Here is a 23,719-nt window from a genome sequence, read left to right as displayed (position 1 = left end):
GCTATCTACTTTATTCAAAAAGTTATGAGGATCAAATAAAATAGGATTATAAAAATGATTTGAAATGGGTAATATGATATATAAACAAATGTTATAGCTAAATAATAATTATGAGTTTTCCTTGAGCTATGGTACTGATGACTGATTGGCAAAAAGTGTAATTGTGGTTTATAAATATTTTAAGTGGAAGTTACTGTTCATTTTATACAGAAATAGAGTACAGATTTACAGGAAGTGTGGAAAAATAAGAATACTTGGATTCTAATCAGATTGCTGGGAGAAATATCAATAACCTCAGATATGCAGATGACACCACCCTTATGGCAGAAAGTGAAGAGGAACTCAAAAGCCTCTTGATGAAAGTGAAAGAGGAGAGTGAAAAAGTTGGCTTAAAGCTCAGCATTCAGAAAATGAAGATCATGGCATCTGGTCCCATCACGTTATGGGAAGTAGATGGGGAAACAGTGGAAACAGTGTCAGACTTTATTTTTTTGGGCTCCAAAATCACTGCAGATGGTGACTGCAGCCATGAAATTAAAAGACGCTTACTCCTTGGAAGGAAAATTATGACCAACCTAGATAGCATATTCAAAAGCAGAGACATTACTTTGCCAACAAAGGGCCATCTAGTCAAGGCTATGGTTTTTCCAGTGGTCATGTGTGGATGTGAGAGTTGGACTGTGAAGAAGGCTGAGCGCTGAAGAATTGATGCTTTTGAACTGTGGTGTTGGAGAAGACTCTTGAGAGTCCCTTGCACTGCAAGGAGATCCAACCAGTCCATTCTGAAGGAGATCAGCCCTGGGATTTCTTTCGAAGGACTGGTGCTGAAGCTGAAACTCAAATATTTTGGCCACCTCATGCGAAGAGTTGACTCATGGAAAAGACTCTGATGCTGGGAGGGATTGGGGGCAGGAGGAGAAGGGGACGACAGAGGATGAGATGGCTGGATGGCATCACCGACTCAATGGACATGAGTTTGGGTGAACTCCGGGAGTTGGTGCTGGACAGGGAGGCCTAGTGTGCTGCAGTCCATGGGGTCTCAAAGAGTCGGACATGACTGAGTGACTGAACTGAACTGAACTGCCCAATCCTTTCATCAGTTGTTGCTCATTTCCTCTTTCTATGGGCTTCCCTGGTAGCTCAGAGGTTAAATCATCTGCCTGCAATGCAGGAGACCTGGGTTTGATCCCTGGGTTGGGAAGATTCCCCTGGAGAAGGAAATGGCAACCTACTCCAGTATTCTTGCCTGGAGAATCCATGGACGGAGGAGCCTGGTGGGCTACAGTCCACGGGGTCGCAAAGAGTCAGACACGACTGACTTCACTTTCACTTTCACTGTTTGTTTGTTTTCCTTGAGTTCAGTGAAAGCTGCTTGACTCATGGTCTTATAACCCTAAATATCTTTCATTGTGTATTATCCAAGAATGCAACTTCATTCTTATTCTTTAAAAGGGGCATAGGTACTTAGCTGGGTGATGTGTTCCACAAGGTTTTCAAGATCAAATGAATGGTTTGAAAGCACTTTAGAAAGTATAGATTGTTATACAAAGTTAAAAGTTTCATAAATGGGAAAAGTCAAATTTCATAAAACATTAGAGGACTAAGCAAGGAAGGTCAAACTAAGAAGTCCATTTTCTCTGTGTATAAGAAGCTGAAGATTGAGTAATCTTTGGAATCTCTGATGGGTCGGGGAAATGAGAAAGATGTTCTTCAGTTACACTACTGAAAAATTTGCATCCTTTTTGTGTGTAGTTTTTCTTCTTTAACAGCTTGCCATTTTATGTAGTCTTTTTGGTGGAGATTATGAGCATGTTAGAGAAAAAAGTCATAACGACTTAAGGGCAACCCCTGCTCAACGGCAGAACAAAAGAACTATAAAGAGTTTGGAAAGAGCTCAGCTTTATTTCTTCTGACCCTCCCTTCAAGTAGTGAAAATGACCTGTTTTATTTTCATTATGAACAACGGCAGAGATACAAATAATAAATAGGAAAGCATGTTTTACAGAAGTGGTCAAGGTATAGGCTTAGTTCAAAGAAGAAAGTATTCTTGTGGACCGAAGATATAATTTTTCATAGAATTCTTTTTCAGCACTTGCTGTGATTAAAATTTAGCTATATGACAAACAGGTAATTATTCTGCCAAATTAACTCTACATTCACAACAGAATTCTCCCTTTTACCAGCAGATGTAATACTGGTAAAGCCTGATTTCTTTATAGTTCTAACCAGGTTTTCAATCACAGTGAATTGAAATATAGCTGATAACAATCTGAATGCACATACTCTTTTTTTCTGTGACATATTCCTTGCATTGCTCTGAAAATCAGTGACTTTTTAAATAACAAATAGAAATATAGGATATGTTTTAAAAACAAAGCTATTTTTTCCAAAAAAATCAAAACCACACTTTAAAATTCTAAGTTAATCTTTTTTTGGAATTATTAAATTATTATTCATGATAGTGCAAGATGAAAAATGTAAATTAATGATTTTGAAAGACATTTATAATCCAATAATGACTCATTTTACTTCCTCTACAAATAAATCTGTCTTAGACATAAATTATGTAGGTACATACTGGTTTATATACTCACATAATTTAGAAAGCTCTGAAGACTATGGCTCTTATACTTCTCTTGGGAAAATTCCAGAACCTGAGGATGTATGTCCAATGTTTATTTCTCAGTGAGGTGACGTCAGGGCAGCTCAACTCCAGGGATTAAACCAAGGTCTCCTGCATTGCAGGCAGATTCTTTACCCTCTGAGCCATCAGGGAAGCACATGGAAGGCAACAGGTTTCCCTAATGTATTACATATATAATAATATATGTATTTGGAATCACTGGAAACATGAAGCAGTGAAGTAGGTGTTAGAAGACATGAGTTCCAATGTGGATTACTCTACTCGCTAGCTCTCTAGACTCCTCTCTCAGATGCTGTTTTCTGGTGTGCAGAAATGATGTATTTGCTTTGCTAATCCAAAGACTGCAAGTTCCAGTGATTTGACTCAAAGGAAAATGTTTTGAGGGTGTGATGGTTAATATTATTGTCATCACTTGGGTAGCATTCTGTTGGCAAAGGTTAAAAGGGGCCTTTACAAACAAGGCTCTTTATAACAAAGCTTCGAAGTTTCAGATCAGTGATTGGGTATTTCTGGTAGAATAGATTTTCCACAAAGAATACACCTAAACAGTAAATGCTTCTGCTGGTATTTGTTCCAGCCCTGAGACTTCTCTGCAGTCTGGCACTAGTAAGAGGGGCCGTGGGAGAGCTGGCTTCACACCCTCATGTTTTCCTTGATTCTAGAGGACATCTGACACATGAAATCCAGTTAGTCCTGGTAGAACTTTACTGCCTTATACGTTTCTATAAAGCCTGGCCTAGAACTATCTGGGAAATGTGGGTTTTAGGATTTTTTTTAGGCAGGCTTCATCTCCTCAGGTGGTGCTGGTGGTAAAGAATCCGTCTGCCAATGCAGGAGATACAAGAGATGCCAGTTTGATCCCAGGGTCAGGAAGATCCCCTGGAGAAGGAAATGGCAACCCACTCCAGTATTCCTGCCTAGAGAACTGCATGGACAGAGGAGCCTGGCAGGCTACAGTCCATGGTGTCCGAAAGAGTTGGACACGATTGAGCACAAACACCTTCATACTTTTTTTCCGTTTCCTCGGATGTAAAATGGGGGATTTTTACCTAGATGATCTCTGAGGTATACCTCTTATAGTCTGTGCTTCTGTGATATTTTCCATGCCTTTCTTGGAAAATCAAGCCTTAATTCTGATTATTCCAGAAAACTACAAGAAATAAGATCCAGTAGATCCAATAGAATGTGTGATAATTTCCTCTTTCTTCTAAGTGATTTAAAACCTCTCATCTCACTGGCAAATTGTCTTACAGCTGAGAATGTGATTTCAAGCCAATGAATTTTTATAGTCAAATCCAACTACAGAAACAGAAAAAATACGATTTACTGTGGGCTTTTCAGGGAATTTTAATTTATGATATGCAGCAGATAGTGGATACTTTCATCCAGGTGGGGTGGGTCTGTCTGTCTGGCACTGTCCCTAAAATTCTGGTCTAGCCATAATTTTACATGCCCTTAAAAGTGGAACTGTCACAATCTCCTCAGTTCAGCTCTCAAGAGAAATTAATTGATAGCATAGACTCCTGAGTGGCTGGCATGTGAGTGACACCCAGCTCTGCAATTTCACATCTAATCAAGGAGGATGGGAATTCTAGTTGGCCTATTGTTTATTTAAATCTGTTTCTGGATGGAATTCAGCTGGCCCAAATGCAGCACTGAGAAAGTGATGTGCAGAAGATGGAAAAATATTAAGCCAGAAAACTGGTGCATGAGATAGTGCTTTCCACAGTGTCAAAAGAATTGCCTGTGGTTGTGGATTTACTTTTGATTAGTTTCCTCAAATTTCTCAGTGACTAAAGTGCAGCTTTCTATTCCAATTATCCTTGACCAATCTGGCTATGAATATATAATGAAGACCTATGGCCTATATCAGATATACCGTCTTGAAGCTATGCTTGATAGAGGCAGAGGTTTAAAACTCAACTTCTACCTTCATGTTTCTGATAAGAAAGAGAGGGAGCAATATTAAAAATCTATGAAGAATAGTAATAAATGCAAAATTGTAGTTAATCAAGAGCTAAAATTAGATGGCAACATGTTAAGTGGTAAGAGATCACCTATGAGAAGGGACTTATTAATAGTTGGTATAGCAAACAAAAGAAAGTTCCATGTAAGTAATGGGGTAATTTTTCTTCAAGGATGGGTGAGATGTGAACATCACAACTATGATGGGAGGACAGCCTGAGCCTAGAAAACACTATGGGCAAATCCTTAGCAGTAAAAGTAAGTGATGGAAATTTAGGAGATACTGAACCAACTTAGTAAAGAACAGAAAGTACATCAGGGAAGGGATATGGTTCAAGTGGAAAACATGATGCATGTCCTTAAAGGCTGGTGTTTTATTTATTAATAAGCTGGATGCTATAGAAAATTGGCTATTTTAGAATAATGGAAGAGCATAATGAAAATGATGCTAGAAGATTAGTTTAATAGTGATATATAAAATGAGTGGAAAAAGAGCAAGAGATGGTGCAAAACTGGATTAAAGTTCTTCCCTGTTCCTCCCACCATGCTTTTTAATTTCAAAGGAGAATATCTTATTTATTTAGACTGGTCTTAGGGAAAGAGCAGAGCTTGCCAGTTAAGGAGGATAATTTGATGGAGGGAACAGTAGAAAAAAGGTTAAGAAGTAGTGGGAGGCATGCTCCTGAAAGGTTAATTAATTTGCTCAATATCTCGTTATTAATGGTAACCAAGCTCTAGAATCTGGGTTGCCAATGTTTTCCCACTGTACCACTCTGCTTCTTTTTCCTGACTATAACACAACTGCCACTGTTCAGCAAATTTTGTCATTGCTAGTGACATTTTAATCTATTACTTGCCCAGCATGCAATAAGCTTACCTAAAGCCAATGAGGCAGTCCAGTGAGGTTTTCTAAACTTGTAATAGTGGCAGAAACAATTAGAAGAGCACTTCCAATTCCACTTCTGAGATGAAGGCAGTGGGTGCCCAGAAGGGTGGCTCAATGGATTTCTGGTTTTATCTACTTTTTATTAAAAACTTTTTTTTTTTTGCCGTGCCACGTGGCATTTGGGATCTTGGTTCCCTGACCAGGGATTGAATCCACAGTCCCTACATAAGAAACACAGAATCTTAACCACTGGGCCACCAGGGAAGTCCTTGGATCTCCAATTTTACAGCAAAACAACTAATGAGAATAACAACCACTGCACATGAAGTGTTTCATAAAGCTTATTTCCTGTTTTCTGTCCTTATTTTTGTGTCAAAAAAACATGACTCTAAAACACGGTATGTTTGACTGGTATTTTCCCCTCTTCCTCTCCACTTATTCATTTTTCTTTTCTTACAAGGACTATGCTTCTCCTTGTCAAGAAGTCTTTGTACCTCTGAGACAGGTGGATAAGTTGAACATGTAGGAATAGAATCCTGAATTGAAATCTGAGTTTAGACAGTCTGGATGAAGGAGTTTTAGAATATCAGCCTATACTCCATACCTTCATCTCCACATATGCAGGCTCATGGGCCTGTTGACCTAAGTGGACACCAGCAGAAAAGACCCAGTGTTAAACTTCACAGTTAAACCCAACTTTTGTGCTTGCTGCAGATGACATTTATTGCTCTAATGATGGAATGAGTGTATTCTGTCTTTTTTCCTTAGTTCCTTGCACTGGATGTCTTGAGAATGACCAAGTCAGTCGTTAGCCATTAATAGCTTCCGAGTATAAACTAACTCATGCTAATTTGACCCCCATGGGTGGCAACCCTAACTGAGAACTAGATTTATAGGTGCGGATACTTAGGCTGGCATTTCTCCAATAGGAGAAACATGATTCAGCAAGCTCAGTTGAGTAAAATAAAACGGGCCAAAGTCTTCATTAAATATTTGAACAGAACCCAAGTCTCTTTTGAGGAACCAAAATGCTGTCAGGTCTCCCCAGGTCAGTATTATTCCCACAAATTCCTAGCAATTTAAATCCCAAATCTAGCAGATTCAAGCAGTGTATTCTTTCAATCATGCTGCCCTGCTCCTCCCCACATCTGGTGCAAGAGTGTGAAATGGCAAATATAATCTTCTACCTCTAATAAAATTATACCTAATCCTGAAAATTATTCATTGATTTAGTATCAAGAATGGCTCTCCTGTTTTTGGAGAGAAGCTTAAAATGAAATGTGACAAACAAAAGAATAGAACAAGAGGAGATAGAAAGAAAAGCAGGAGGGCAGGAAAATCTCTCTCAAAGCTTTAAACTAAGAATGATTTGTCGTTGTAGTGAGTGAAAAAGGGAGTGTCTATATCACTTGTAAAATAAGTCATTCACACGTTTTGTAAAAGGATGTCAACCAAGTTATAAGCTGAACGTTTATGAGCAGAAGCAACTTAAATATTTCATCTCTTCTTGCCTCTTTACTCTTTAAATTATATGTCCCTCTCCACTAACATTTTCTGAGCTGAAAGAAGAGAATTACAGATATTGCGCAGAAGTAGTTTGTTGTTCTGACTTGAAAATCCCTTACTTCCCTTAAGTTTAAAAACACTAGAAGAGTTATTGAGCCAATTATGTTCTGAATCTGAGAAAAGATCCTTTTTATCTGAGGAGGAATATGTCATAAAAAACACCACAGTGGTATCTTCTGCCTTCTGTCCACGGATGATCAGAAAGTTCAATTTTATGGCTTCAAAATTATATTATTAAACATTTAGACGCACATGTATTTACCTGTTGGAGTAGGGAATGGCAGCCCACTCCAGTATTCTTGCCTGGAGAATTCCATGGACAGAGAACCACGGCAGGCTATCGTCCATGGGGTTACAGACAGTTGGACACAACTGAGCACACAGGACACGCACTTGCCTGTGCTGCGTTACAAAGTTATCTCAGCCATAGCTTGGGATGTGTATAGTGTTACAAAAGGAAGTTCTACTTCCAGCATCCTTATTTTCCTTAAGGGATGTCACCACTCCCTGATTTCCTGGGCTTCATGCCTGTGTCTTCTTTGCCACTTGTCTTTCCTTTGTCTTTTATTTGACTAATTACCAAGCTTTTCACAATGTTTCTTGCACCCATCCGTTCCTCACTGTCAGGGTTACTGATGAGAACAGCAACTTATTTTTCATTTTCTTTTTTGGACTCCCAATTGAGTGTTCCCCCCACACTCATCTCTTTCTCTCTTTCCCTCTCCCCATTCCTGAAAAACCTACTGCTCAAACATCCTAAGGCATCTATTTCAAAAGTAGATACAACCTCGCTAGCTGAAGTCCTGATGTGTCATGACACTCTGGAATCTGGCCTAATTCAGCTGACATGATGTGCTTAAAGTAGAAAAGGGGGGACGTCCCTGGTGGTCCAGTGGCTAAGACTCCAAGCTCCCAGTGCAGGTGGCACAGATTTGATCCCTGGTTGGAAACTAAGACCCTGCATGCCACACAGCACGGCCAAAAAATAAAAAAGACTAAAAAATGGTACAAAGTAGAGGCAACCAAGGACTGTATTCTTCCTCCTCCTTCTTTCTCATCTTTTTCTCTCTCTTCCTCCATCACTTTTTTCCTTTCTCTTCCCTCTCCTCTGCCGAATACCTCCTTTATCATATTCCCAAACTGCATCTATGCACATCCTCTGACTCAGAAATACTATGTCTTGGCTTGCAAACGACATGCACAATTTAACTCCAAGCCTTAACTCAGGTGGTTCCTTCTGCCGTCTTGGAAAAAGCTTCCAACTCTTTGAATTCTTACTAACTTCTAGGTGCTGTGTACAACATCTTACTTTTATTATCTCACTGAACTTTCTACACTTTGTGATGATCATATCTCCATTTGACAGAGAAGAAAACTGAGGAAAAGAGGATAAATGAATTGTCTCCATAGACTTTGCAAAGAATGGAGGTGAATCACTGCTCTGATTCATCTGCTTAATGACCTGGAGAAAAGTCTTGCCTGGCTCAGATTCCCGCTCCACCAGTAGGGGGCTCTGTGGACATCCTTTTTGTTTAATTAGTAGTAATAATTGACGGAGAAGGCAATGGCACCCCACTCCAGTACTCTTGCCTGGAAAATCCCATGGACGGAGGAACCTGGTGGGCTGCAGTCCATGGGGTCGCTACGAGTCGGACACGACTGAGCGACTTCACTTTCACTCTTCACTTTCATGCATTGGAGAAGGAAATGGCAACCCACTCCAGAATTCTTGCCTGGAGAATTCCAGGGACGGGGGAGCCTGGTGGGCTGCCATCTATGGGGTCGCACAGAGTCGGACACGACTGAAGTGACTTAGCAGCAGCAGCAGCAGCAGCAGTAATAATTGATATCTGACCACAAAATTCTTTGCATTACTACTAAAAAAATTTGGGAAGTGGGGAGCGTGTCTTCCACTCACAGCTAAATTAGATATTCCTAAAGGGAAAGAATAGTATCCTATATTATTTTGTAATCCTCTGAGCACTGGGATAGAAGTATATACACAAGAAGTTGTTGAGTACATATGCTCAGTTGCTCTGTCGCGTCTGACTCTTTGCAACCCCATGGACTGTAGCCCACCAGGCTCCTCTGTCCATGGGATTTCCCAGGCAAGAATACTGGAGTAGGTTGCCATTTCCTGCTCCAGGGGATCTTCCCAACACAGGGATCGAACCCTGGTCTCCTGCATCTCCTGCATTGGCAGGAGGATTCTTTACCACTGCACCACATATTAGCATATTGATACAGCTTTCAGTCTGTTCTTTTGGTTTTATTTAGAAGTTACCTATGGTTGTTTCTTAGGATAACAGATCAACTGCCAAAAAGTAGTTTAAGCTGTTTGATATTGAGTCTGTCCCTCAAGTCTCTTTTACTAAATATAGATACCATATATGACATGAATGGGATAACACATGTGAAACCTTTGGAAATAAATAATACACCCCTTGCTTTTATTCATTTGCTGTATCCGGAAGAGTTTCTTTTTTATTGCCAGTGTGAAAGCTCTCAAGATAAAGGAAGGAGCACATGATTTTAGAGGCCTTTTTTGGGGGGAAGATGCACTTCTTGTAGATGAAAGTTAAAAGCTGAAGTGTCCAGAATTTATGGATGCAACACCAAGCACATCTGTGTGCTAGGATATTCTACTCAGGGGAAGACTGATTACTGGCAGGTGAAGGTTAAGGAGGAAGCTTGAAACTGGCAGGAAGTCTATTCAGAGGACATGTTATGTTATAGAAAGGTGATTTTGATGCTAAGCCAAATTAGTAATAGGAGTTTGAGGCTAATAACCACAGGTGTACACTTTTACGTTAACTTACCAAGAAATGCACAGTCTTGTATGCATTTCATCTATTATCATCATGACCCTGGTAGAGCTAATATCTCATTAACAGTTTGGTCTTCAGTTTTAAGTTAATATAGCAGGTGTTGCCTATGAGTTATAACACCATACCACAAAACTGGTCAATAAACAGAACCCCCTGAAATTCAGATTTTTAGTTTGTCTGTTAAGAATGTACTCTTGTTGCTCAGAGATGCTTAGATTGGTGTATTTGGAGGCTCTATCAAGGAAATGACTACAGGAGAATTTTCCTGAGCTCTTGAAATAAATTTGTTTCAGGCCTATTATGTATTCCATGAAGTGGAAAAGCTGCATATATTAGTAGCTCTATTTGCAGATGAGAAAAAGCAGAACAAAGTAATAACAAAAACTAGTTCAGGGTTTCAGTTCATTGTAGCAATAGACCTTCTTTCTAGCAACCACAGTTTGTAGCTGAGCTGAAGATTTGGACAATGCCAACACCAGAACAACAAATGAAGTGAAAGGAAAATGAAATGAAAAGATGCTTGCTCCTTGGATAGAAAGCTATGACAAACCTAGACAGCATATTAAAAAACAGAGACATCGCTTTGCTGACCAAAGTCTGTATAGTCAAAGCTCTGGTTTTTCCAGTAGTCATATACGGATGTGAGAGTTGGACCATAAAGAAGGCTGGGCACCAAAGAATTGATGCTTTCAAACTGTGGTGCTAAAGAAGACTCTCAAGTGTCCCTTGGACAGCAAGGAGATCAAATCAGTCAATCCTAAAGGAAATCAACCCTGTATATTCATTGGAAAAACTGATGCTAAAGCAGAAACTCCAATACTTTGTCTACCCAGTGCGTAAGCTGACTCATTGGAAAAGACCCTGATGCTGGGAAAGATTAAAAGCAAAAGGAGAAGGGGCGGCAGAGGATGAGATGGTTAGATAGCATCACTGACTCAATGGATATGAATTTGAGCAAACTCCAGGAGATAGTGAAGAACAGGGGAAACTGTCGTGCTGCAGTCCGTGGGGTCACAAAGAATCAGACACGACTTAGCAACTGAACCACAACAATAGAACAGAGATGAAGACTGAGGAGAGTAAAAAAACTGAAGAGAATAAAACAAAAGCAAAAATATATGAAGGCAGATGAATGTGTACTTCAGAGTCAATTGCTTTGGAAGAGAAAATTCAATTATTGTACTTTTATAACATAATTGGATATGAGATAAAAACAAATCCCCTTCTTACTTTGGCTCTTCTCTTACACAAGTGTCCAGTCTTGCTCATGAGTTTATCAGCCAAATAAACTTTTGAATCTTTATTTTATGTTCAACCAGAGCCAATGGGGCTCTTAACCCGTTGCCAAATGCTGCGCCCTCTGTCAACCATCTAACTGTCTTGTATGAAAATTTATCACTACCTGAAATTTGTAGATTAACTTGGGTAGACACTACCTTCTCACCCAGAAACACATTGTGTCTGCTCATTTTTTCAGCATAGCTCTTCAATATTGATTTCACCCTCTCTAGTTAATTAACAGTGGCATGGCTCAGAGTTTCTTAGATCCACAATTTCAAATATGCAGAAATATTTTCTTACAGATCTGTGGTTGTGGAGTAAAAAGGAGATCAGAGTATAAGAAAAGATTTGACTTTTGGAGGTCAAGTGTAGAGCTACATTTTTTTAATTAACAGAGGTTTAATGCACCATTGTGGAGTAGTACATGGATCCCATATTTTCAGCATCTAGTGTATCTGCCGGAGAAGGCAATGGCATCCCACTCCAGTACTCTTGCCTGGAAAATCCCATGGATGGAGGAGCCTGGTGGGCTGTAGTCCATGGGGTCGCTAAGAGTCGGACACGACTGAGCGACTTCTTTCACTTTTCCTTTTCATGCATTGGCGAAGGAAATGGCAACCCACTCCAGTGTTCTTGCCTGGAGAATCCCAGGGATGGGGGAGCCTGGTGGGCTGCCATCTATGGGGTCGCACAGAGTCGGACACGACTGAAGCGACTTAGCAGCAGCAGCAGTGTATCTGCTCCTAGAGATGAGGTCCAGCCAGGTAACTGTTAATGCTTCATTTTGAAAGTTGCATAGTTGTCTCTGCTGGTAAGAGAGAGACATCTCCAGAAATCCTGCCTTGCCCTTCATTTATAGGACTCCCATTTTCTTTCCTTTCCCTGGTCTGGGGCAGGTGCGGACCAGATGATCAGGAGTGCAAAGAATATTCTTTGATCTATCCCAAGATCCTGAAAACTGAATGACCAGGGTCCTAGGACGTATCTGCTAGGTGGCATTTAGTGCTTTGTGAGATCATTTCTCGGTCGGCCCACTGCCCTTCTGGGGGAAGGATACAGATAGACGACTCAGTGTTTGATGGTGGGTGCAGAGTTTGGAAACAGGCCAGAACTAAAGCTGATTGCGTTCAGCTTTTTGTTCAATTTGCTTTCAAGGTGAAGGATAGCAAAGGTCCAAGCGCCTTGCTTTGTCTAAATGGTATCTTGCTTTACCAATTACTTCTGGAAGCTTGACCTGACTCTCTACAATGTTTTGCCAAGTTATTATTTCTTTCCAAACAGTGAGGCAGGGGGAAGGAAGAGAACCACATGACCCGTTGGTATATTCAGCTCCCTGCTGGGGTCCACTGCCTAGGCCCTTTGTTCCCCTCGCCCTGCAGCCCAGCGTCTGCTCTTTATTATCCTTTAATGCAGGACCCAGGACTCCCTCCTCCCTCCAAAGGGTATTCAGCTGTCACCATTGTCCCTATGGGTCCATTAACTCAGTTGCTCCAAATCCCCTAAATGCTAAAAGCAGCTCTTCCTGCTCCTCGTCTCCTCCCCAACTTCCACCCCACTACCACCTTTGGTGGCAGAGAAAAAGGCTAAAAGAAGACATGTTCTAAATAGACAGAATGAGTGATTGACATGACCAAGATGAACACAGTCACGCATCCTAGACCTGCATCCGCTTATGTATATACCAACCTTCTTTCTCCCCTGTTTATTGCACATGCGCTGAGCTAGGTGCTTTGTAGGTTTCTTCACAACTTTCCCAAAGAATGTATTCCTCTCTTCATTTTACAGAAGGAGCTGAACAGTTAAGTCATCTGTTCAAAGCCACACAGTTCATGAGAAGCAGTACGTGAATTAGAGCACAAGTCTGTCTGAACCCAAAGACTGTTCTGCTTCCTAAATCATATTTGAAATCTCACACCATAGCAAAATTTCCTGCCACTGTTATAGAAAACTGAAATAGATTGGGGGGGGGGGTGGTTCAGATAATAGTCGAGCTTAATTTGGGGCAATCATTTCACAAGTGGCATCTTTCCTAAGCTGTATTTCCCAAATATAACCAATCAAGTTTTACCATTTTTTTCCTTTTTCTTTTATGAATGGAGAGGAGGCTATCAGAGCCAACAAATGACTCTAAAGTGGGATAATTAGAAGAGTGCCTTGCATATCTGAGCGACCTTGTGAGCTAGTTGACACACATCTTTTAATGAGACACAAAGTGGACCAGACTAGTTCCTGTCTTAGGAGACTTCACCCTACCTGAGCAGTCAAGTGATAAAAAGGCAAGGGTAAAGAAACAAGGTAATTGTGTTAATGGTCAGCCCCAAGGGATGGGAAACCTCAGTGGGATATATGGTAGTCAGGGAAGGCTTCCTGGAGGAGGTGGAACTTAGAGAGGCTGAGGATGTTCTACACACAGGCTTATAAACATAGAACCAGAAGGAATACACGTAATGATAAACTCCCATTTTGCAGACAATAAGATGGGAAAACTGGAGTGGTTAGAGGTAAGAGAAGAGACCAGGAAGTGGGGGACATTGACCTGGCCACTTCAGTAACAGGGAAGGGTAGACTTCTGTTGCTGTAGGGATTTACAGTTGGAAGTGAAGTGAAGTGAAAGCCACTCAGTCGTTTTCGACTCTTTGTGACCCCATGAATTGTAGCCTGCCAGGCTCCTCTGTCCATGGAATTCTCTAGGCCAGAATACTGGAGTGGGTAGCCATTCCCTTCTCCAGGAGATCTTCTCGACCCGGGGATTGAGCCCAGGTCTCCCACATCGCAGGCAGATTCTTTCCCGTCTGAGCTACAGTTGGAAGGTTAGGGCCAAAAAACAAAGGGCCAGCATGTCGTACTGAGAAATTCAAACTTCATCTTGTGGACAATGACAATCCATCTGGTAAGTCACAGCTGAGAAATCTTTTGATGGAACCCATGGTTTTTTTTTTTTTTTTTTTTAGGAAGCTCAACGACAACTGGTGGACAGGAGGGAAGTGGAGGCAAGAGGACCCGTTAGGAGGTTGTTGTAATGACCCACGTGTGAGGGATCATTGCACTGGAGCAGTAGCTGTGGGCCAGATGTGAGTGATGCTTTACAGGAAGGACTCACGGGATTTGATGGCAGTTTGGCTGTGGGGATGAGAGGAATATTAGAGCGAAAAAAAAAAAAATGCTAACAGACGAATAGCCCTCCTTCCCAGCATATTGAAATAGAGTTGAAAATATTTTAAATGAGAAACATATTTCAGGACAAACTTTTCCCATAAAATATCTTCTTTCAAATCTTTCTCCCCGCATGGATCTAACCTAAAGGAAAGGTAAATTTGCCATATCACTATAGACTTAATTTCATCCATGAGCCTCTTTTTCTTCAAAGTCAATAATAATGATTAAAAATAATAATCTATTTCGAGTCAGCTCCTTAAACATTTTAACTCCCTTAAATTTACTACATGTTCTCTGCACACACAAAAATATTGCACGGGGGAAAAAGAACCAGATGTCCCGACCTGACCCATTGGTTGGCCTCATCCACATGGCAACAGTTGGTAAAATCTCAGTACTCAGTATCAGAATTCCTGCTCTCTGGATTCCTAAAGAATAAACCATTTGAAATCAAAACCACAGAAGAACAAAACCCCATATCCATTCCCTTATGGGTATTTACTTAAGACAGGAAATGCAAAGTGTCAGACATGCCACTCTTCAGTACTATTACAATGGAAATGACCACAGCAATCTGCTTTAAGTCACATAAATTTCCTTAGGAGGCGAGCACAGAGAGAGCCCTTTTAGTTCTTTGGTGAAGGCTCTCGCTCATCATCTACCACAAGTTCAGTGACTGCCTGGATTCATGGATTTTAGTTTTCCACAACACTGTCAAAGTGGGTTTTGTAAGCTAATGGATCAAGCTTTCAGATCGCTTTCGGCCTCAGATTTGCCACCTTCCTGCGTGCCTTGATCACAGGCTGCAGCCACAGGGCAAGTTGAGATTCCCCCCTTCACGCCCCCCAGGGATGTTCCACCTCTCTGGGAGATATAGCCTGTGCTCAAGCACTTTCACAGCTGTTAGAACACTGATGGGGACTTCACGTGTGTTACCCACGCAAGTGCTGTCAGGAAGAAACCAAGTGTCCAACAGAGGTATGTGGAAGTCACAGTCAATACGCTTCTGAATGTTTTCCATCTGGAACAGTGGATTTCGATTTTGACAAGAAACGGGAATTGCCCTGTGGGCGCTGTCTTGAAACAGATCCTTTTGGTTCATTAAGTAACTTCATGTTACCTTTGCCTTGTTAGAGGGAGGAACATACAACTTTGCCTTCTCAAGGTGTGAATTTATTATTTCTCAACACTTCCTTTCTTGTTTCCATCCTGCCTAAATCCTGCGGACAACTGACTTTGGGCGGGGACAGGGGAATTCTCCCATTTTGCCCAAATCCTGGGCAGACAGCTTGGTGGTCAGTCTATAGTATTAGCACCTTATGCTTGTTGCGGGTGGGCGGGGAGCAGGGCCGGGGTGGGGTGGGGGGGCGTCCCGTGGCTAATCAGTGGCTTGCCTTTGTTAGAGGCCATCAAACCATATCTCCCTGAGAAAGAGCTATCGGTGACGAGGGCCTTGACTTTCTCCTGAAATATCTCTGTGATCGTGGAAAGTGGCATTGGTAGCCAGCACTGTACCTGCTCCAGGCTGTGCCTGTTATCCTAATCCTGACCTCACTCCAGATATTAGTTTGCTTTTCTGTCTTTATTTTGTTAAACCCCAGTTCCATTGTAAAGCTAAAATGGAATGACTGGAATTCCAAAAGACTTCAGCTTATGAACTTAGTCCTCTTTGGGTTATGTAATATTGGGAATCGGATCTTACTCAGTCCTCATAACTGCCTGGTTATTTCTGAGGATGTTTCCTCACTGAAGAAGACTTTTGAAACAGTTTCAGAGAACACTCTGTTTAACAGCTAGACACAAGGATCACACATTTTTTTAATTTTTCAAAAGAGGATTAATAAACCATAATGGAAAAGAAAAATAAATAAATACAAAGAGGATTAAAAAATAAACTCTCTGGTTGCCAAAAATATATATGCAATGTGACTTGAACCATAATTTTTTCAAGCATCTTTCTGTACCCAAATACAAATATCACAGAGCATTAGCCATAAATCCTGTTATTCAACCTACAAAACAGCTCTTATTTCAGAATAGCTTATATACAGTATTATTCATAGAATCTCTCACCTGTCAAGGGTGAGGGTGTTGGGTTTCTCTACTCAGTTTGAAAGTCCAATAGGAGCAGGAATTCTTAAGCACCACAGGTATCTGAACACTGATGTGGGAAGGCAAGTCGGTTAGGGTGCAAAGGAAGTAACACATGGATTCACCTCACTGGATCACAAACTTGAAAAATGGAAAAAAATTATTTTTTATCCCTGTACAAAAACAGGACATCAACTTGAAAGACCTTTGTTAGACCACAACTTAAGCATCAGATCTAAGCCCCCCTTGCTCCATCCAGTTCAATTTAATTTTGGTGATGCTTTCAACAGTGGTTACATTAATGGCTACTCACTATACCATGACAACTCATTTTGTATTGTCAGATGACCATTCATTTCCAATGACTAACTTGTAATTAAAACCTTTTTTTTAAGTTTGTTTATAACCAAGCCAGAAAACCTATTTACATTTAATTAACACTTCAGATAGCCTGTTTAAAAACCCATAAATGTAGGGACTTTAACGATCCATTAGAGGTGCTTCTTTACTTTTCAGTGACTTGTAAAACTTTCACAAACAGATCTGCAAATGAATTACCTCCATCTGCTCCCCTGCAGCTGCAAAAGGGCCATGTTAAAAAAGCATTTTCCTACTTCCTCCTTTTCTGCTTTTCTTCTAGCTCTAAGCATTTTGGTTTTAAAGCCGCTCTCTGCTGCTCTGAAGGCAGCCCCTCAAGGAGTTTCCAAGTTTAGAGTCCATCTCCAACTGGTTTTGAAAACACTTTGGTCCACCTCAAATCAATGCAAAAAAAAAAAATGGGGAAGAAAGCGTTTCCATCTCTGCCAGCAAATAGACTCTTCAAAGAACCTTGAGCCACTGGGTGGTAAAATGCCACAGTTTAAAAGTGACTGGTAAATTTCGAAAGCTGAGAGACTTGGATTTCTCCATCCCTTCTGAACAACGTCTAGCTCCTGTTTGGAATATGCAACGGGGATATGAAAGGGTGGGGGACAAACAGGCTTCCAAAGACATTTTCTTAGCTACACCTTCGAGAGCAAGGCTTGAGGAGAGTTAGTTCTGTTAAAGACAGCCAAGCACCAAGCTATGTCAGCCCTGCAGCAGCCGCTTTGAGAGGAGGGCAGCAACTGGGTTTGACAAGTGTGCTGTGCTAGCATTCCATTCAAAAGTATGTTGAGAGAGAGAGAGGCTCATTCAATGTCTTTTACTTTACCTGAAAACACTGCTTTTCTCGTGGCTGCGGAAAACGAATTCCTCCTCTTCTCCCCGGAGCAAAGGAGTTCTCTTGCCCGCAATTCTCCCTTGGAGAAGACCACACAGCTCCGGCAAGGCAGCCTTCCTACTCCTAATCCCCACTCGAATGTGATGACACACGCTAACCCCAACCATCTGGTGAAACACGTCTTCAAGCACTCAGCACAGTGGTGTGTCAAGGCGGGCTGCCCAATCCGATTGCTGGGGCTGGGTGTCTCTCTCTCAACGACTGGAGGCTGAGGGCAGGGCTGAAACTGGAGGTCTGAGAACTCCCAGTCAAGTAACCTGAGATTTTTCGAGAGAAAGAAACTGCTATAAAAAGAGAAGAAGTGGGAGGCGCTAACGAGAAGGTGGAGGGGATGAATTATTCCGGTGGCCAGTTGTGCGGTACTTTTCACAACTCCTCGTGCGCCCCGCGGGGATGATGGGGACCCTCCGTAAGATGCACAGAAACGCCAAAAAAACAAACAACTTTTCCTGCCAAGCTAGGGAGCGCAATCTTCTAAACGAGGTCCCGCCCCCCTCCCATCTCCCTCTCCGCCAGGAGATAAAAAATTCATCTTGACATACTGATAAAGTGTTCATGTAGGAGTCGTTTACACTGAAATGTGACATCTACGTTTTGAAATCTAAACTCCTACCTTCTCTTGACGAGATCGTGGCTGCCTCCAACATTCCTGGGAGGAAGGGGGTAGGGGCGCAGCTAAGAGCAGAAACTTCTCTCTTCCCACAGACAGCTCTTCACCGTTTGCCACGGGCTGAACTTCAGAAACACTCAAGGAAAATCATTTTCCTTTCTACTCGTGTAAATTAGCACGCAAGCCCATAGATAAAGGTGGCTTTTTTGAATCACTCGCCGCCTTCACAGACATCTCTTTGTGAAAAGCGCTGGGTACCAGGGGGCTGCACTCTGTCATTGATTATTTTTATTGATTATTTTTATTGGCTTCTAGTTAATTGCACATATAATGTCCATATAGCTCAAACAGCTCATTAACAATTTTGCTTTGAAATGTTTTCAATTTGGGGCCATTTCAGTACCTCCTTCTTCTGTTCTTCTGTGCATTTCTTTTCCAGTTCTCTGAACTATTTTATAGAACTAATTACTTTGATAGCAGTTTAAAGCAGAAAATGGCTATAGTTGTTACAATACTTTTAAAGAGCTATCTGGAGATAAAGTAATCGTTTAAAATCTTATACCAACTTAAAAAAATTCCATCAGACTTCTAAGGAATTTTGATAATCTGAAATACAAAATAGGAATTTGAAATATTAGCAACTCCCTGTCTGCAGGAAGCCAACATTTTAAATATTGCACTTTTTGAATTTCTTTGAACTGAGAGAGGGATCACTGGGGGAAAAAAAAGACCCCAAACCAATTAAACTTGCTTAAAGTATGAAAATCTAGACTACAAATACATATCTAATACAAAGAGAATTATTTCAATATATAGCAAAATTGACTAACTTTTTTTCAGAACTTTTTGTGTGATATTATACTAATGTACTTAAAAATGACACCTGGTACAGTTTTCTGAAGCACAAGATTAGAGAACTATTATTTTTAGACAATGAATTTTTCCTGTAATTGGGCTGTAGGGAAGAAGGAAGAAAAAAAACAAAAACAAAAACCAGTATTAGAAGTTGGAGTCCTGATTCATTGGCTCAGTTTCTTCCCAGAAGTGATTATGAGGTGTCCATTTCACCATATCCAGGAGATTCACTAAACCACTACTCCTAATCAGTTAAACCCAGATACATAATCAACACTGAAACTTTCAACAATGGCAAGTGGCCCCACCGGGGCAAAGCTTCCCTCTGGCACCATAAAATTTTTAATAGTGCCAATTATTGCAAGGCAATTTTTTTCATTAAAATTTTTTTTTTTCTCTTCGTTAATCCAACCAGACTCACGTCTGGAAATCTGGATTACTTCAGCTGCGTAGATTTTGAAGACCCTGGAGACGTTATTAAGGTAGTTTACCTTCTCTTAAACTGAATTGAGTCACAAAAGTAAAACCTAAGAAACTGTAAAGGTGTTGAATCACATGTTATCCACCTTGGGCTGGTAACACACCTTCTGTGAGACATTTCCCCAATGAGCCTGGGCTCTGAGCCACACTTTTGTAGAAAGAGCTTTTGAACTCGAGTATTTCTCTTCTCTTCCCCATGGTCAATCTTTTCCTGAAGTCTCAGTCACTGCCTCTCTTTTATGGACAGCGTCAGTTGTTATACTGCTTAAAACTTGCTCTAAAATGAAAAATACCAGTGGAGCAACAGATCCTGCCCTTTGGCTATGATCTTAATTCTTGCCCTGTTCTGTGTCCGTAAACATTACCTTTCAAAAGGATTGTAAAATGAGCCCACAACGACACATTTTGGGCTGGATGTTCTGAAATGCTTTTGTTAGGGAAAATCAACTCAAACAAAGACCTGAAGCTGGTGCTACAGGATAAGATCCGGGCTCCCCTTGTCTCTGAAACCAGCTCCAGTGCTCAGCAGTGTCAGTTTAAAAGTTAAGAATTTTCCATTACCTCCTTTCCTTCCCCCTTGCCATCTGCAAACAGTTTATTTTTTAAGGGGGAAAAAAAAAGTGAAATTGATTCTGTCTTGAAAGATCGAAACCTAAAATATGACACGTTCTAAAAGATGATATTCGGCTTTTGAATGTCATGTTGATTCAGGGAGAGGTTGTATGCAGAGAGTATAGCATCATCATAAGAATGAAGTAGGGCCACTCCTAAAATGATAGACTAATTGTAGGTAACGATGATATTGAAAAATTGCCCCTCCTCTTCTGTTCCCACAGTTAAAATGTCCCTTTACTTATTAGCTCCAATTAGTTTCCATGGTAACCGACCAGCCCTTGTAAACCCGTACTCTGAGCTTCACTCATCTTTGTCTAGACTGAGCTCACCACCCTTCTTCCTCCACATTTGGCAGTTCAGCTGAGTCTATATCTATATCCATATCTTTTGCACACATGTAACCGGCACCTAAGTGCCCACATCCACATTATTGCTAGTACAATGGTGGCCAAGGGAGAATGGAAGTGGCATTTAATCCCTGAGTACCACACGTGCATCTGCTGCCACACTAATTTTTCCCTCTCTTGGTTATTGTTTCTTCCAGCCTTGTTCTATTATCATCTGTTTGCTGCTTGTAATTTCTTTTCAGGGAAGCCAATACAGTATAATAAAAACCTCATTAAACAGAAACACCTATCAGCCTCGGTGAAAGCCCTAAATGACTCCTTTTTGTCTAAAGAATCATTAAAAAAGAAAAACCACTTGTTTGTCATGCTTGGAAAAAAGAGAACCAAATCAGCAGAAGGGTTTACCAAGCCAGAGGTCTAATATGAAGATTTAATGTACTTAAGACACCATGGTTCTTTTCCCCCTTGTGCTGCCCGTTGGCTGAGAATCCCAACCTGGGCTCAGTAAACAAATAATGAGGGAGGGTGAGTAAGTCTGCCACTCCAGAGCCTTGGTGGAGATGGGAGGACCTGGATCTGCAGCAGCCTGGTTGTCATAGGCCACACTGTACCCCGGGGCCAGGCAGGTGATGCTGCTGGGGTCCCCAGATGTTAGTGTGAGAAGCATGCCTTGGAAGGTGGGGGAGGACTTTCAGCAAAAGTTTGAAATCGTGAGAACTTAGTAATTACTAACAAGGGCTCTCATAATTTGTACTGACTTTACTTATTTGGACACAATTCTTATTTTATTCTATTTTTCTTTTAAATTGGGACATAGTTGCTCTTGGGGGGCTTCCCTGGTAGCTCAGATGGTAAAGAATCTGCCTGCAGTGCAGGAGACTAGGATTCAATTCCTGGGTCCGGAAGATCCCCTGGAGAAGGGATAGGCTACCCACTCCAGTATTCATGGGCTTCCCTGGTGGCTCAGATGATAAAGAATCTGCCTGCAATGCGGGAGCCCTGGGTGTGATTTCCTAGGTTGAGAAGATTCCCCTGGAGGAGGGCATGGCAACCCACTCCAGTATTCTTGCCTGGAGAACCCCATGGACAGAGGAGCCTGGTGGGCTGCAGTCCATCGGGTCTCAAAGAGTTGGACACAACTGAGCAACTAAGCAGAGCACATAGTTGCATTAAATGTGTTAGTTTCTGCTGTACAAGAGTCATCCAGCTAGATGCATACATATTCCCCTCCCTCTCGGACCTCCCTCTCACTCAGCCCTCCATCCCATTTCTCTAGGTCATCACCGAGCTGAGCTCCCTATGCTATGCAGCAGCTCCCCACTAGGTATCTATCTTACACATGGCAGTGTACAGACTTAACCCCAATCTCCCAAATCTTCAGCATCTCCCCACTACGTCAGTTCTCTAGGTCTGTGTCTCTATTCCTGCCCTGCAAATAGGCTCATTTGTGCCATTTTTCTAGATTCCATGTACATGTGCATCCAGCATGGCAGTCATTAAATACCACGTTAATCCATTGTGTCCAACTCTTAATTAATCCCAGGGGAATTTTGACAGACATTATTTTCTCAGGACAATCCCACACATGATTTTCTAATGCTTCCTTTGGACCAGAAGTGAGATCTGATGAACATGACTGAAGTGGCTTAGCATGCACACACTTTGGGGCTTAGTTGCTCAGTTGTGTTTAACTCTTTGTGACTCCATGGACTGTAGCCCACTGGGCTCCTCTATCCATGGGATTCTCTGGGCAAGAATACTGGAGTTGGTAGCCTTTCCCTTCTCCAGGGGATCTTCCCAACCAACGGATTGAACCCACATCTCCTGCATTGCAAGCAGATTCTTTGCTGTCTGAGCCACCAGAGAAGTCCTACTATTCTCTGCTATTCATGGTATCATGTCATCATGAATATTAGACACCAAGTTCAACTTTTCAAGATACTGTCCTTATGGTTTGCAGTAGTTGCATGGGAAAGAAAGGAAACAAAAAGGAAACTCATCAGGGTCCTGTGTCTGCTATTTGAGCCTCATTAAAATGAGCTCAGTATAATATTAATATCAAGCTCGACATAGAAGCCCCCCTTCTAGGAGATGGGAAGAGGATTGCTTACACAATCTTTAACATAGGAACCCTGGGGATCTAAAATGTTTCGATGCTTCTCCTCATCTTGAAATTCTCCTAACACGTATAGCCCAAAGAATTACTGCAAAAACCTTGTGTGTGTGCTAAGTTGCGTCAGTTGAGTCCGACTCTTTGCAACCCTATCGACCATAAACCGCCAGGCTCATCTGTCCTTGAGATTTTCCAGGCAAGAATATTGGAGTAGGTTGCCATTTCCTTCTCCCCGGGATCTTCCTGACCCAGGGATGGAAGCTGCTTCTCTGTGTCTCCTGCATTGGCAGATTGGTTCTTTTCCATTAGCACCACTTCGGAAGCTTGGTATTATATATATTCTGAGAGCTATAATGTGGAAATTTAAGGAAACTGCTACTCACAGAAAATTTTTAGCCCTGTTGACCTCTCTCATGTCTGAATTCTTCAGATGGAGATTCATCTGGTTTAATAGGTGTAGCTTTAAAAACAAAAACCATCTGCCCTTAATTCTTCATGGAAGAAATTTGCCAACTCATGATGAGGATATTGGACTTGGCATGGGAGGAAGATGTGGGAGGGATGGCAGGGAAGACAGAAAGAGGGGTGGGAAGACATCAAATAAAACCTGTGCCTAGAATTGACCTTTCACTAACCTAGGGAGTGAGATTCCTCTGTGCTGCATGATTTAGTTGAACTGTAGATCAATTAGGCTTCTGACCCTTGACTCCAAGATAACCACATTTATAGCACTGAGTCATCAGGAAATTTTTTTCTTAGGTTTCCAGACACCAGGAATCCAAAGTGAATTGGACATTGTATTTTCTGTATTATTTATACAGAGTTTAGAAATGTAAATTAATCTAAAGCTGAAGTTAGCAGTACACTTATTCTGTAAGCATCCAGGCAGCCCCCAACTTCTTCATATATACTTTTGGAAATGAATGTATTCGTCCATCTTCTTTCTTTCACCCTCACTTCTAAAGTGGCTTTTGGGGACCAAATTTTGCAGACTCCTGCTAGTGATAATGTTGTCTAGGAG

The 23,719-nt window shown here is 41.4% G+C and overlaps 1 protein-coding gene across 3 annotated transcripts in view; it reads right to left on the bottom strand.

Moving 5' to 3' along the window:
- The window catches only part of SULF1 (sulfatase 1), a 199,094-nt gene extending 181,157 nt beyond the window's left edge, over nt 1-17,937 (bottom strand). For 2 of the 3 annotated variants that reach the window (XM_070802640.1, XM_070802645.1), the window contains exon 1: nt 17,610-17,936. The gene's annotated coding sequence lies outside the window, so the exon portion shown is untranslated. Of the gene's footprint in view, nt 1-17,609 lie in introns of all 3 variants that reach the window. The other variant, XM_070802644.1, reaches the window with a different exon arrangement.
- Nucleotides 17,938-23,719: the final 5,782 nt, after the last annotated feature.

The sequence above is a fragment of the Bos indicus genome, chromosome 14, assembly GCF_029378745.1.
Source record: "Bos indicus isolate NIAB-ARS_2022 breed Sahiwal x Tharparkar chromosome 14, NIAB-ARS_B.indTharparkar_mat_pri_1.0, whole genome shotgun sequence".
Lineage (NCBI taxonomy): Eukaryota > Metazoa > Chordata > Mammalia > Artiodactyla > Bovidae > Bos > Bos indicus.
This window is presented reverse-complemented; position numbering and strand designations above follow the sequence as displayed.